Raw genomic sequence first — 16,334 nt, 5'->3', positions numbered from 1 at the left:
GCAGCAAGCCCAACAAGTACATCACCAAGGATTTATAAAGTATTGCATGTTTGCTAACAAGCATATTCCTTGCTTTTTTATCTCTACATGGAAGATAATAATGGATTTGTGAGTTTTGTATAGCTTAGTTTTTGACAACTAGAATTGGAAAATTATTGTATAAAGCAGGTGGTGGTATGGAAGGCAGTGGTGAGTCCATCGTGCCTACACAGCCATGAAATGGGAGCATCTGTGGTGTTTAATTTAGAAGAGGAACAAGATGCTACAGTCACTAAAATATCAAAGTGGGAAGCTTGATTGGTTCTTTAGGCAGAGCCTCATAGGGTTGGGTCATGGAGATCCAGAGTCTGAGGCTCATCTGTGTTTATTAAACTCAGAACGGCTGTTCTGATCATCTTCACTAACTGCTGACATAATTATAGGAAGTAGAACTTCCAAGTTGGCCATATACCCTGAGTATAAATAGTTTCCTATAGAAAATCAACAATAAGTAGCAAAATAAATATGCAAAAGTTATATGCATATTTATTCAGTAGGCTTTTAGGCAGGACAGGTTGGGTGATCCTAATGGTTAATGCCTTAAACAAAGCAAGCCTGATACTGGCCTAGCAGAGGCACACTGCGCTCTACACTAATGATAAAGCTGTTATTTATCTATTTTAAAAATTTACTTATGGCAGCAGTAAATGAAAGCCTATCTTATCTCTCTAGTTTTCCAATAGGTATCCAGTAAGTAGGAAATCAAATTAAGAAGGTAGTTCTTTAGCAGACTGGTAATAAAGCATCAAGCTTTAATAAGCTTAAATCCAAGCTTATTGACCATAAAACCATCTTCTACTTTGCTAAGCCGTTACAGTTTTGTTAGCATTACTTACAAGCCATATTCACTCTTACTATCATTTTATTGGTGGGTAAAGTCATTATATACTGCTAGCAAGAGAGGAATGGTGTGTCCTAACACTTAAGGATAGTAAGGAGATCAAGCCTAGGGAAAAGACTCTATGAGAATACCCTGAGGAGCAATTTGACATCCTTGTGGTGGAAGTTTATTGAATCAGTTCCCAACTTTAGCCCAGTCAACTGTGAAGGGTCAGCATTATTCTTAACTTCCAACTGGAAATGTACTTGATGAACTTATAATTTAATTCTTTGAGTGTATTATATTTACTAGGTGTCTTAAAATTTTTAATTAGTGGAAGAGAGGGAGGTGACATACTACGAAGGGGTTGAAAGAGCTAAAAGCCTTAGTCAAAAATTACATGTAATTTTTGCTGTATGTCACATACTACAAAGTTTACACGGTTGCACAGTGAGTATAGCAAATAGTTTTAACTGTTCTTTGCTGGTGTTTGGAGATGTTGAAATGTTTACACTAATATTTCCTCTCTCCACCAACTCTTCCCCACTCCCAATACTCACTTCCACTTCTGTTTTTTAACTTCTGGAGTTTCTTGATCTGCATAAACATTCTATGAACTCAGCCCAAGGCAACTTTGAATTTTATGGTTACACTGCTAATTTTATCTTTATCTGAAAACTTTTGGCACAGATTTTGTTTTATAAATCTGTTTTGTAAATAAGTCAATAAGATTGCTACTGTAAGGCCAGATGTGGTGGCTCACACCTGTAATCCCAGCACTTTGGGAGGCAGAAGCGGGAGGATCACTTGAGTCCAGGAGTTTCAGCCCAGCCTGGGCAATATGGTGAGACTCCGTTTCTACTAAAAATACAAAATTTAGTCGGACTCACGCCTGTAGTCCCAGATACTTGGTGGCTGAGGCACAGAATTGCTTGAATCCGGGAGGTGCAGGTTGCAGTGACCCAAGCTCATGCCACTGTACTCCATCCTGGGGTACAGAGCAAGACCCTATCTCAAACAAACAAAAAGAAAAAAGAAAAAAGAAAAAGAAACAAAAAAGATTGAAATGAGGGGATCTGACTGTCCAGTATTCAAATCCCAGTAAACTTTGGATGAATTACTTCCCATTTCTAGTTTTTGTTGCTTAATTTTAAGATGGAAATAATTTCTACCTTGAAGTTGTAGGGAGGTTGTTGAGAGAATAGAGATGATACAAGTCTATGCTTAGAATACTCAGCACATAGCAAAATAATAAATGTTTTCCCTCCCCCACCTCTTTTCTTGGAAAGCCAGGTAAGCAATGAGAAGTTGATTTATGGCCGGGTGTGGTGGTTCACGCCTGTAAATCCCAGCACTTTGGGAGACAAAGGTGGGAGGATCCCTTTAGCTCAGGAGTTCGAGATCTGCTTGGGCCACATAGCAAGACCTCATCTCTACAAAAAATTAAGATTACCTGGGCATGGCACACACCTGTAGTCCCACCTACTTGGGAGGCTGAGTTGGGAGGATCACTTGGGTCTAGGAGGTCGAGGCTGCAGTGAGCTGTGATGGCACCACTGCACTCCAGCCTGGGTGACAGAGAGCCCTGTCTAAAAAAAAAAAATAAAAAAAAAAAAATAAAAAAAAAAATTGCCGACATATGCAGTTAAAGTAGAGTTGGGATCCTTGAATGATGTCCATGCCTGCTCAGGCAAAGCCCGAGTTGCTGGTCCCCCAAACTTCTTTAAAGAAGTTTACTCCTGGTAGCTTAAGTATCTTTGTCCCATGACCGTGGGGAATAAAGAGTTCAGTTGTAACCCCCTTTTTAAACTAAATGGCCGCAGAGACAAGGCAGTCCCATCCTCTCTTCACACATTTGTGCAAGTGCAGCTTTATTTCCCACCGTGCAGCCCCAGGAGGCCGCCTGCTCTTCTGCACTCACTTCCTAGGCATCCCTGGCCGCCCCTCGCCCCTCCGCAGGCTCTCCTTCTGGCCTGAGACTTCCAGCTAAGACTCATCCCCTCCACCCGAAAACTGCTCCATGGGGCACTACATCTACCTGGAAAGTTCTCGATTTCCAACTGGAGCCTGTATATTGCTGGTTGTGTCTCAGCAGTTCTTACAGATCTGGGCTCACAACGGGAGTTTAGCAACAGTTCTACCCTGGCTTCCTGGACCCAAGAAAATCCTGTGTGCACATACGGCCGCCGCCTTTGGCGTCTCCCGCGGATTAGACCAGTTAGGAGGTCTCAGTAGGCTTTAAGCAGGACAAGTTTTACACTTGGCCAAATAAGGGTCAAGCTAAGCAAGGCGCCTCCGCACGCCTAGCCAGAGCGGTGCGGGCTGCGGATCCTGCCCAGCCGGGAGCCCAGTGCCAGGCGGCGGCGGCCTCCCAAGCGCGGCGGCAGATCCGGGCCCGCCCGGAAGTGCCCGGCGCTGGAGGAGGGAGCAAGAGCCCGCAGGAGCCCGCGAGCCGCCGCCGCCGCCGCGCGCACGCGCCCTCGCGGGCTGGGGGCCGGGGCAGGAGTCGTAACTCGGAAGCCGGAGCCCAGACTGACCCGCGGCGGGGGGGGTGGGGGCTGCGCGGGGGCGGGAGCGGCGGAGGTGGCCGCCCCTGGCGGCGGGTTTGTTTATCCCGGGGAAGAAGTTTAGGAGCGGGAGATAGGGAAGGAGGGCGGGTCGGGAAGGAGGGATGCAGTTCGGCGGAGGCGGCCGCCACAGGGACTTGCCGCCATCACCCCTGCCGCTGCCACCGCAGCCTCGGACTCCCAGGGCCGACGCGGCCGCTGCCTCTGCAGGAGAGGAGTCTCCGCCGGGACTGACCGCTGCCGCCCCGCACGTCCAGGTAGGCGCCCCTCCCCCTCCCCCTGGTCCCGCGGCAGCCCCGGGCGCTTGCTCCCCTCCCCCGGCTCGCCGAAGACCGGCGGCCTCCGGCTCGTGCCTCACTGCGCCCTCTTCCCTCTGGGTCCCGGACCCCCGCTCGGGCGGCGAGCTCCGGCCTGCTCTGGAGTCTACCTCCCAAGCCGCCGGACCGCCCTTCCCTCGCGCGGCGGCGCCGCTTTCCCCGGGGATGCCCCCAATCCCTCTTTGATTTCCCAGCCTCCGCCTTCCAGGATCCCCTTTCGTTTTACACCCGGGCCTCGCCCCTTCTTTTCCTCTGGTCTCCCTCCTCGTCTATACCTGTATACCTCCACGCCTGCCCCTTTTTACCTGAGTGCTGCCCAAAGCCAGAAACTGCCTCCTCTCCCACCGCGCAGCGTCCACTTTCATACCTCCTCATCCCAAATACAGACACTTGAAACTCTCATCCCTGGTAGCCCATTTTAGGCAGAGTTCTCAGCTCCGCACACCGCTCAGTACCTCCACTCCCATGGTCATGCCTTTAACCTCGCCACCTGCTTTCTAATACATTTTTGCTCACTTATACCAGAGTACATCAAGCTAACCGAGCGGTTCGGGGTCCAAGTCTTGAGAAAGCCCACTTTTATTCCTGCTGCTCTCCTTTTTCCTAATTCTTTTTGAGTCGATGTATTTGTATACGGATTCAACGTAAAAGAAAAGGGATGGTAGCATTTTCTCTCTCAAAGCAGTCACAGAACCCAGTAGAAATAATATTCACCGTCTGCTTATCCTAACTTTCGCTTCTCTTTCCTGACTGAACTCTGTCATTCAGTGATTCTTCCCAGGCTTCTGATGCTTTGTCTATATTTGAATAATCTTGGGCCTAGTTTGACCCGTTGTAGTACTCACTTTCCTACTTGCAATTGAATTCACTGTTTCTTGGACTGGAAACTGACGAGGTAAAAGGTTCATACCTTGAAAAATTACTTCTCTCCTGCCACAATGGGATTGGTGGAATATTTCAAATTATCATTTCATCATTCTTGTGAGAAATGTTGCCTAGTGGTTAAGAACTCTTCTGTAGAGCTCAAACTAGTATAGTTACCAGGGTGTAAATCCTTGCTCTGCCATCTACCAGCTTTGGCTTTGGAGAAGTTATTTAATATTTCTTGGCCTCAGTTTTCTTACAGCTGTAAAATGGGGTTATGTATTACCTCATAGAATGGTGCTAATAATTGCACAAGTAAATACAAGTAGAGTACTTAAAACAGTACCTGGCACAGGGCAAATATCTGATAAATGTTATCTTTATCATCACTCCTTGGTTTTACTTGATCCGACTTGTGGGTAGGTTAATTCCAAGACAGGAAAGTGGGAATGGAAAGCTACTGTCTTTTTTTTTTTTTTGACATTTAACATCCTTTTTTTTGACATAGATAGCATTTATAATTTGTTATTGTATAAATTAATTCCTTCTGATTTGAAAACTACAGGGTTGTAGCCCACCAGTTGCAAGTCAACTGACTGCCAAGCTGCAGATAGGTCAGTCTTTATTTCAGATGTCTATTTGGAACTTCTACAATTTTACCTTTGTTTTGAGAATAAACAAAGTGAAAGTACTGTGTATAATAGATTCATCTACTGGAAACTGAGATTTTACAGATGAAAATGTTAGTACTGTAAGTTAAATACTCAAAACTGGTGGTATTCTTCGTACTCATCTGACCTTTATCTTCAATCACTACTCGAGATAGAGCTTTGGCTTGGCTTCATTCAGAAGACTGGTGGCCGTTTTCTCTTCATGTGTTACATTCATTCATATTCACATGTCTTCTTGGCTTGGTGTTTACAGAATTTTACTCACTTAAAAAAATGCTGACAGTTTTTGCCGCATTTGCTTACCTCTTGTGCACTATTGCTTGTTTATTACATTTTTAAAGGACTCACATTAAAGGATCTGAATAGATATTACTTACTTTAGTGTTGTTTTAAATAGTAAAAGTTTGAAATCACTATTTGCTGTCCTAATTACATGTAAAAATATGTACATATGTAACTATCAAAATAAAAATGTTTTTCCATTTATAGTTTAAAATCATTCTTGTGCCACCATGGAGCATATTCCATACTTGGGGTGACACTGTTTTTGGTAATCCTGTTCCCTGACCTAGAATAACCTTTGCTCTTTCTCCTGCATATCCAGGTTCTACCTGTATTGCACCTCTCACTGATTCCACCTAGTTCCTTCCAACATTTCGTTTCTTGGCTTTCCTGATGTCTATATCTGCATTTTTGGCCATGAATTTTTATAAGCAGTGCAGATTGAAGAAAACTTCCCTAGAATCAGACTTTTAAAGCTTATAGAACTTTGAAAGGCTGGGATAAAATTGACATTTAGCATCTACTCTATGCCTAGCACTATTTCTTTGGTTTTGTAAATACTCTTTCCAAAAATATTTAATGAGCATCTACCATGTGCCAGGCATTGGGGATACATGAGAGTGGCCCTTTTGCACCATGTTTCTGGGTGAAAATCAAACCCTAATGCTCTGAGGCATCTAAGCTATGTAATGAATTATCTCATCTCCTGTGCACCTAGAATGGTACTAGCTATGTACCATTCTTGAGAGAACTGAGGAAGTGGTTACTCCAGTCAGTTTTTGTGGGGCTTAATTTCTGCAAAGCCCTAGTTGAGAAAAGCTCCTGTACAGAGAAGAGTAATATGCAGTCTCTGCTTTTTTTGTAATTTATATTCTAATGTGGCACTGTCAGGCAGTTTATATATATTAACTTTTTTAAACCCCATAATAATTCTTTAAGAAGACTTTTTTATTCCTATTTTACAAATGAGGAACTTGAGAAACAGATGAGTTAACTTCTGCAAAATCAGACAATTGAGAAAGTATTGCAGCCAGGCAACATAGTTCTCATCGATTACTCTTTTGACTCTCACACCTTTCACTTCCTTGTTGATTTACTTTAGAGAAGACTCACTTCCTTGTTGATCAGAGAAAATTCTTCACCTTTCTGAATATCTTATTTATTTATTTTTATAAATGTGAGCTTCACAGCAGAGTTTCCTTCTCTTTTCATGTTGTTTAGTAAAGAAAGTAAAGGAGATGTAACTCTTGTAAAGCACCTCGTCAAAAGTCTTATGTCAAGCCTTATGTATGACTAGATATTGAAGGCATTTACATTTAGTGGTCAGGCTCACTGTTTTGTTTGCTTACTTGGATTTGTTCACTTAACGAAAGTTTATTAACAACTCATCTGTGCCAGGCACTGTGCTAGTCTCTGGTGACATGTGGTAATGGAAAGATATTACTTGTATTCATGGAGGCAGAAGTCTGTTTGGGGAATAAAATAAAGAAAAAAATTACAGGCCAGGTGCAGTGGCTCCTATCTATAATCCCAGCACTTTAGGAGGTTAAGGTGGGCTTATCACTTAAGGTCAGGAGTTCGAGACCAGCCTGGCCAACATGATGAAACCCCGTCTCTTCTTAAAAAAAAAAAACAGCTGGGTGTGGTGGCACGCGCCTGTAGTCCCAGCTACTTGGGAGGGTGAGGCAGGAGAATCTCTTGAACCCTGGAGACAGAGCTTGCAATGAGCTGCACTCCAGCCTGAGCAACAGAGTGAGACTCTGTCTCAAAAAAGAAAAAAGAAAAAATTGTAAAAAGTAATTAGTTACCATTACTGCTACAAAGGAAAATCATTGTAAAGAATGAAGGCCCACCAATCCATCAGGGAATGCTTCTCTGAAGAAATGACTTTTAGACAGAAACCTAAAGGATGAACTTTTAGTGACCCAAGTGATGTTGGCAATTTCAACTTTCTAGAACTGACAGACCCAGTAAGAACTGAACCTTAGTACATGCGGTTGGTTGATGGGGAATAGACTGGAGCAGATCACAATGGCCAAAATCCATGCTAAGCATTTTGTACTTAATCCCAAGAGCACTAGGAAGCCACCAGAGAAAACAGCTGAATAAGTTACCCAAATTTTTGCTTAAAAAAAATCACTTGGCTGCTCTGTAGAGAATAGGTTGGAAGGAGGCAAGTATAAATACAGGGAGACTAGTTAAGTCATTGTCTCTCAAGCTTGTCTGTGTTGAAGGACCAATTTTGTTTTAATTTTCAATTCATACTGGTATTTAGTAACACACAATAAGATGTTTGCTGTGGCAGTGTCAAATTGCTGTAAAAGTTCCTAAATGCTTTCTCTAGGTTTCTATATTTATTTCATTTCAGACCAATAACAAAAGTTTGTGGATCAGTGTCAGTGCACAGATCACAATTTGAATAGTATGGAGATTAGCTGTTATAATAATGTAGTCAAGAGTTGATGGAACCTTGGTTCCGGATGGCAGTGATAGAGGTAAACTAGCCTGATTTGACAAATATTTGGGAGGAAAAATTATATAGATATAATAGATATAGAGGTGGATGAGATTTGGGGATCCTGGGGAGAGGAAAAGGCTGACTTCCAGGGCCAGTAGTTCTTGTGCTTCAGGTGGGAGTACTGGGGGAGGAGCAGTTTTTTATTTTGTAGTTTCAGGGAAGGGGGAGGTATTGGTCATTTTTCAATTTGAGGCTTGTTAAACTTGAGACTAAGACACAGAAGTAGAGATGTCTAGTAGCAATTGGATGTATAGGTCTGGAGCTCAGCAAAGAGGTTTGGACTGGAAATAAATTGGAAATAGTCAGCGTACAGTTTATAATTGATTTCTTGGAGTGAGGGATGAGATTGCTTAAGGAGAGAGTATAGAGAAGATAAGGGGGCTTATGAGTAAGCCCTGTGAATCTTTTGCATTTGAACTTTGGTAGAAAGAAATGGAACTAAAGAGGCTGAGAAGGAAGAAGCTAGAGATTGGAGGAAAATTTTGTTGGTATCACTGAAGCCAAGGCAATAGACTGAAAAAGAAGGGAGTGGCCGGCTGAATATTTTGAATGCAACTGGGAAATCAATCAAGTGGCAAACTAAGGAGCATATGCTGAATTCAGCAACAGGAAGAAAATTTTATATTTCTGGTAGTCAGTCCACCCATAAACTGTTTGACGATGAATTTTGTATTGATCTGCTAAAACTACAATCCTAAATTAAAATATTAAATCTATAACATGAGCCTTATCTGTCTTCCTGAGTTCAGACATGTTTTTGTTTATCATTTGGCTGTTCTATAAGTATCTAAAACTTTTCACAGCTTATTCATTCATAGTATGTATTTCTTAAATAGTCACTATTTATCAGACACTGAATACTAGACTTCTAGGTATGGGATTAGAATTCAGAGATTAGGGACCATGGATGATTAAACAAATATTTGTTTTTCTTGTGTGATGAGTGCTGTCATGGCAATTTATTCAGGTTGCCTTGGAAGCACAGAGCAGGGGCATCAAGGGAAGCTTTCTAAGGAAAGTGACCCTTGAGCAGAGTGTTTCTGAACGTCGAGTTACATAGGTGGAGAGGGCGAGTTAATCATAGGTGGCAGAGGAGTTTAAAGAAATGATACTTTAAGTAATTTGAAAGTCTGCAAAGGCAGAAAATGGGGCTAGATTACATGAGTAGTAGGTTGGAGAGGTTGGCCGTACCATTTAAAGGTTTCTCACTTGAACTTGTATCTTTTTTGGATTTGTTTTTTTGATTAATATCCTTACCACCCATACAGTCAATAATTGTGGAGGTATCTTTTTACTATCTTTAAGAATGAAATATTTCTTCGTTTGAGTATTTATTGCCCAAGATAGTGTTTAATTTTGCTAGTTAGCTTTACATTATATGTATGAAACCCATACTTACAGATTCATTCAATAACTGATAGCATACTTAAATATTTTAGTTATATTCCAGTGACTTAGTATGGAAGAAATTTTATGTAACTTTTTCTCTCAATTTTAAGGAGTTAAGGAAAGCCTTGCTAAGGATTGGTGAAGATGTACTATTAAACCTATGGGTTTATGGTCAGTGATGGTGTTTTTGGGCTCAGTAGAATGACAGCCGTCCCCTGATAGCTTAAATGTTATTTTAGGTGGTTGTATTACATCAAACAGTCTACAAATCCCTGGACTTCTCTCTTGAACCATGGGTAGTATACAGTTTATAGACATGGATAAACTTTTTGAAGAATACTGTAGTTGGTAAAAGCTTAATTGGCAAAGGCAGTGTCTCATAGAAAATAATGGGATAGAAAGGAAAATTATGTTAAAATTAATTTTATTCTTTATTTTATTTTATTTTTATTTTATTTTATTTTTTTGAGACACAGTCTTGCCTTGTCACCCAGGCTGGAGTGCAGTGACATGATCTCAGCTCACTGCAACCTCTGTCTCCCGGGTTCAAACAATTATCCTGCCTCAACCTCCCCAGTAGCTGGAACTACAGGCATAGCCACCATGCCTGGCTAACTTTTGTATTTTTAGTAGAGACGGGGTTTCACCATGTTGGCCAGGCTGGTCTCAAACTCCTGACCTCAAGTAATCTGCCCGCCTCAGCCTCCCAAAATGGTGGGATTATAGGTGTGAGCCACTGGGCTGGCCAAAGTGAATTTTAAAAACACAGTGAATGAAAAGTTCTAGAAGACATGTACTTTGTTTTATTTTTGGCAGAGACAGAGATCTCGCTGTATTTCCCAGGCCTGTCTCAAACTCCTGGCCTCAAGCGATCCTCCCACCTTGGCTTCCCAAAGTGCTGGATTACAGGTGTGAGCTACCCAACGCAGCCATAGAAAGAATATACTTTAAAAGGGGCTCAGCTTTTTCAAAACCTGTTTCTGAAATACCTTCTTGAGTTATTGTGGAAACATCATTGTGTTATTCTGATCTGCTAGGGTGGTCTTCCTGAAATTTCATGTTAGGAAAATTATAACTTTAAACATTTCTTTTTCCTAGTTCATACTGGCTTTAAAATCTTTTGTTCTTGCCTTTTCCTTGGTTTTAAGTTTTGTATGTCTTATATAACAACTGTATGCTTTTCATGTATTTATTATGGCTCTTACAGGTACCCTTTTAGAGGCCTTTTATCTTTATGTTGAACATAACTATAGCTCCTGTTTGGTATTCTTTATACCTGCTTATATGTTCTAAAAGAGGTCAGAATAATTATTAGCATTATATTCTGAATTGTGTAATACATGAGACTAAACTTTACATAGGTAAAAGCTAGCAGATTAAAATGATTTTTTTATTCTCAAGTATAAAATTTTTGCACCTCAAAGCATCATTGAGACAGGTTAGATATACCTGAAGTGAGAGTATGATGAAGTTACTCATCTCTGCAATATGGATATATTTAGAAAATACTCCCCTTCCCCCAGCACCCACACTTCTTTAGAGTTGGTGTGTTTGCTTTCATCCTATATTAGATAAATAAATACAAATATTTAGGGTTAACAGTTAAAACCAAAGAGGTGTTTTTATTTTCTGCAGAACTGTAAGGTTAATAGTATACCTAAAAAGTAGTATCATGCTTTTGAAATATTATTTTATAGGTGTGAGCTGAGAATAAATTAAACAAAAATAACGAATAAAATATAATGTTTTATTTATTGACAAAGAAAATACCATTGTTTCCTGTTTGGGTGTTTTCCGAAGCAAATTTAACAATTTTTTTCTTGTGTAAAATACATTTGTATCTCCCCTCCTTGAACCCCCCAGTTAAGTGATTTTTTTAAAAAATATATTTTATGTTTTTGAAGCTGTTTTAGGTTCACTGAAGAAGTTGAATGGAATAACAAATAAAATATAATGTTATATTTATTGACAAAGGAAATACTATTATTTCCTGTTTGGGTATGTTTTCTAAAGCAAATATAACAATTTTTTTCTTGTGTAAAATACATTTGTATCTCCTCTCCTCAAACCCCCCAGTTAAGTGATTTTTTTAAAAATAGATTTTATGTTTTTGAAGCTGTTTTAGGTTCACTGAAGAAGTTGAGCAGAATCTACAAAGATTTTCCATATATCCCCTGCACCCATACAGACATAATCGCCTCCATTATCACCATTCCCCACGAGAGTGACCCATTTTTTAAACTGATGAATCTACATTGACCCATCATTATCATCCAGAGTGGATGGTTTACATTAGATTCACGGTTGGTATTGTTTAGTATATTCTATGGATTTGGACAATTTTTATGACATCAATCTACCATTATGATGTCTTTTGCAGGGTACTTTCACAGCCTAAAACTCCTCTGACCTAGGCCTGTCCATTCTTCCTTCCTGCAACCCCTGACAGCCATTGATCTTTTTACTGTTTTGCCATTTCCAAAGAGTGTAGCCTTTTCAGATTAATTTCTTTCACTTAGTATTATGCATTTTAAGTTTCCTTTGTGTCTTTTCATGGCTCAATAGCTCATTTCTTTTTAATGCTGAATAATATTTCATTATCTGGATGTACCACAGTTTATCCGTTGACCTACTAAAGGACATCTTTGTTATTTACAAGTTTTGCAGATTATGAATAAAGCTGCTATGAACAACCTTGTGCAGGTTTTTGTGTAGACATAAGTTTTCAGCTCTTGGTAAATACCAAGGACCATGATTGATGAGTAGCATGTTCAGTTTTGTAGGAAACCACCCTGCTGACTTTCAAAGTGACTGTACCATTTTGCATTCGCACCAGCGATACGTGAAAGTTGCTGTTGTTCCACATCCTTGTCAGTGTTTGGTATTATGCCGCTGTTGGTTGAAGTACTCTATAGATGTCCATTATGTCCAGTTGATTGATAGTATTGTTGAGTTCAAATTTGTGCTTACTGATTTTCTACCTGCTGGATCTGCCCATTTCTGTTAGAGGGGTGTTGAAGTGTCCAACTACAATAGTGGATTCATCTGTTTCTCTTTGCAAATCAGATTTTGCCTTACGTGTTTTGACGCTCTGTTGTTAAGTACATACAAATTAAGAATTATGGAGATTTTACCTCTTTATCACTTTATAATGCCCCTCTTTATTCCTGATAACGTTCCTCAAAGTATAATTAAGTGATTTTTTAAGGTAAAGATTGCAATAGTCTCAAGGTATTTTTTAAGCTGTCATTTGCATATATTTTTTAATGTTTTAGTAGGAAATTCCTCTGTAGTTTTTATAATATAAGACAAAAAGTGAAATAACAGTGCATGTAAATTTGTTCTGAGATTGCCAAGGCAAGTACAAAAACAGGAAGCTACCAAATACCTAAATGAATTTAATTTCATTTAATTACACTTTTTTGGTGACAATATTTAGGCTCAGTTTAAACCTACTAACCATTTAGGAATTACGTCGAGTTTTGGTAGAAAAGCTCAAGTGGGGCATGGGCACACACTAAGCAGATTTGGTCATTTCTGATTGCATTTAAAGTGCAACCTTTATCCTGCATGTAGAATTTAAAAATAAAAATAAAAAAAATAAAGTACATCTTTTAAAACATGAAAATACTTTTTCCTGTAAGCATTTTATCAATGGCATTTGAGAACTACCTTGAATTGTGGAGTATCTTGGTTTGTGCGTTAATATTGTTGATTTTATTTTCTCGGGTGTCTGATTTATTTTTACTGTTGTCTCGCTGCCTCTCTGTACCCCAAGCCTTTTATCAACAAAAATTTCATCTTTAAGTAGTTTAATGAAACCAGTATTTTTTCTTATGAGAGTATACCAGGTGTATTCGCACATGGACCTGAGAAACTGACAGCTTTCTACAGTGGTAAATATAACCTTTACATCAAATTTCCTCATAGATTATTTTACTAAAAGAGAAGAAGTACCCTTTGTAAAGCACTTGTGCTGGACAGACACTGTGCCGAGTACTTAAGACATTTTATCTCATCTACTTCTTATCAGTAACCCATGAGGTATAGATAATATCGTAATTTTTTGAATCACAGTTGCTATCAATTACCAGATGGATTATTATTTTATGTACCCCAGAGAGAGAGAGCACTGCGGATTTTAATTGTAAGATGCTATCAACTTCAGAAATGTTAAAATGTGACAAAATAGCTGTCTTAGAATTAGTGAAAGATGGAATTAGTGCTACCTTGTTTTGTGGTTATCACTTAGGGTTCTCCAGACAACTCACCTCCCAAAATGATGTGAAGTCAAGACAAATGTAGGTCTGCTTTACTCCAGAGCTCTCCAGGCATCAGAGCATAGAGACTAGGAGCATACAGCCAGCTTGCCATTTAATAGCTGTATGACTTCAAGGAAGTTACTTAAAGTCTTAGTTTTCTTTTCCGTAAAATGGAAATAGAAATGACAATGGTAAAACCATATAGTTATGAGAACTGAATAAGTTGTATATACATTTATAATGTGCTTTCCATGAGGTTAAATGCTCTGCACATATATTGGTTAATTAAAACAGTATTGTTGTTTCTGATCTAAGTAGTTGCTTTAAGCTTAAAAGAGAGAGGAAAAGAGCCTTATCAAATGGTTCATTGATGTTTTGTGCACATAATAAATATTAATTTATTGATTTGTCCTTTAAAATTAATGTAAGATTGCAGTCTTGACAATTTTGACATCTAAATTATATTTTTATTTTGATAAAAATAATACTGTATAAAAGTTTGGGTGAAATCTGCTTTCCTTTCATCTCTGTTATGACATATTTAGTCAGAATATTGATGTGCTATGATGGATATCTTGAAAATAACCTGTGATACAGTTGGGATTCCTGTCAACCTCATAAGAAACTGATTCAGAAATTTTTTTAAAGGGTTTCAGTATTATTGACGCATGTTTTAATTTCAGTTAAAATACACTGCCTTTTCATTGCACGGTGTATAGAGGAAAGATAATACCGAGACAGTTTTTGTAATAGCTTTATGTGCGGATGATTTTGTTGGTTCACTTTGAGATTTAAAATCTTGTCATCTTTCTGAACCACAGTTCTGTACAAATAAAATAAAATCTTTTCATATACCCTGATAACAAAAATGGATTAAGACTTCCTTTGAACTTCTTGCTTTTTGCCTTATTCCCACTTTTGCTTTCTTTCATTGTTTTGTTTTGGTTTTTTTCGGACTCACATTATTCATTTACTTCACAAATAGTTATTGACCGACTGTTAAATGCCAGGTCCTGTGTTTACAGTGATGAATTGGAAATAGCCCTTGACCTGGAAGAACTCACTATTTATTAAATGTCTAGTCATTGAGTATTTAGGCATGGTGCCGAGGACTTTCTATATACATCTTTTGATTTAATCCTCGTAACTACACTACTAAGATAGGTCAGTGCTTCTCAAATGTTTCTATTAATAGATGGCAGAGAAGAGGAAACTCTTGGGGAATCAAAGGGAGGTGACAGTCCGAGTGTGGTAATGGTGATGGTGAAGGGGGAGAGCTTTGATGTTAAAATTCTTTTCAGTTTAGTGTTTTCTCTTACAAATGATTTGAGGCCTTGGTGGCTGTCACCTGTAATCCCAACACTTTGCAAGGCCAAGGTAGGAGGATTACCCGAGGCCAGGAGTTCTAGACTAGCCTGGACAACATAGCAAGACATTGTCTCTATAAAAATTAAAAAGTTAGACTGGACATGGTGGCTCACGCCTGTAATCCCAGCACTTTAGGAGGCCAAGGCGGTTGTATCACCTGAGGTAAGGAATTTGAGATTAGCCTAGCCAACATGGCGAAACCCCATCTCTACTAAAAATACAAAAATCAGCCAGGTGTGGTGGCACACGCCTGTAATCCCAGCTACTTGGGAGGCTGAGGCAGGAGCGCTTGAACCTGGGAGGCGGAGGTTGCTGTGAGCTGAGATTACACCACTGCACTCCAGCGTAGGTGACAGAGTGAGACTCCATCTTAAAAATAAAAATAAAAATTAAATTAAAAAATTAGCCACATGTTGGTGTTGCTGTGCACGCATGTAGTCCCAGCTACTCAGGAGGCTGAGGCAGGAAGATCACTTGAGCTCAGGCATTTGAGGAGGCAGTGAGCTATGGTCTTGTCACTGTATTCCAGCCTAGGAAATAGAGCTAGACCCTAACTCAAAAAAAAACCCAAAAAAATTGGCTTTTGCATTCTGTTAACATACCTTTCTTTCTTTTGATATAAACAAAATTTTAATGTAAAAAAATTTTAATTAGCATGAGGGAAGATTCAAAAAAGTATCCTGTTCCCATTTTAGGGTAGAGGGAGTGTGATACTGGGAGCAGGATTTTATTACACACTTCAGAGCATCAAGGGTGCTTATTTATTTGTTAATTTTTTTTTTTTTTTTTTTTGCTTTTTTAAGTAAACTTTTGAAGTATAACATGCAAAGACATGCACATATCATCATACATCATGTATGGTCTTTTATCCTGGCTTCTTACTCTAAACATACATATATGGTTATGTGATCTGTGAACCCGAATATCTGAGACAGGTCTCAGTTAATTTAGGAAGTTTATTTTGCCAAGATCGAGGACTTGCGCTGGGGTAACAGCCTCAGGAGGTCCTAATGACATGTACCCAAGGTGGGCAGAGCATGATTTGGTTTTATACATTTTAGGGAGACATGAGACATCATATGTAAAATGAATATTGGTTTGGTCCAGAAAGGCGGGACAACTCGAAACTGGGATAGGGCTTCCAGGTCATAGGTAGGTAAGAGACAAATAGTTGCATTCCTTTGAATTTATGATTAGCCTCTCCAAAGGAGGCAATCAGATACACATTTATCTCAGT

At 39.5% G+C, this 16,334-nt stretch overlaps 2 protein-coding genes across 3 annotated transcripts in view; one reads left to right on the top strand and one right to left on the bottom strand.

Annotated features, from left to right (window-relative positions):
• Positions 1-16,334, bottom strand: part of HNMT (histamine N-methyltransferase) — a 1,236,603-nt gene that overhangs the window by 696,875 nt on the left and 523,394 nt on the right. The window lies entirely within an intron of this gene.
• Positions 3,332-16,334, top strand: part of SPOPL (speckle type BTB/POZ protein like) — a 65,456-nt gene continuing 52,453 nt past the window's right edge. Inside the window, exon 1 of one of the 2 annotated variants that reach the window (XM_050750988.1) lies at positions 3,332-3,683. The gene's annotated coding sequence lies outside the window, so the exon portion shown is untranslated. The remainder of the gene's footprint in view (positions 3,684-16,334) is intronic. The other variant, XR_007718144.1, reaches the window with a different exon arrangement.

This window comes from Macaca thibetana, chromosome 12 (assembly GCF_024542745.1).
Source record: "Macaca thibetana thibetana isolate TM-01 chromosome 12, ASM2454274v1, whole genome shotgun sequence".
NCBI classification, from domain to species: domain Eukaryota; kingdom Metazoa; phylum Chordata; class Mammalia; order Primates; family Cercopithecidae; genus Macaca; species Macaca thibetana.
This window is presented reverse-complemented; position numbering and strand designations above follow the sequence as displayed.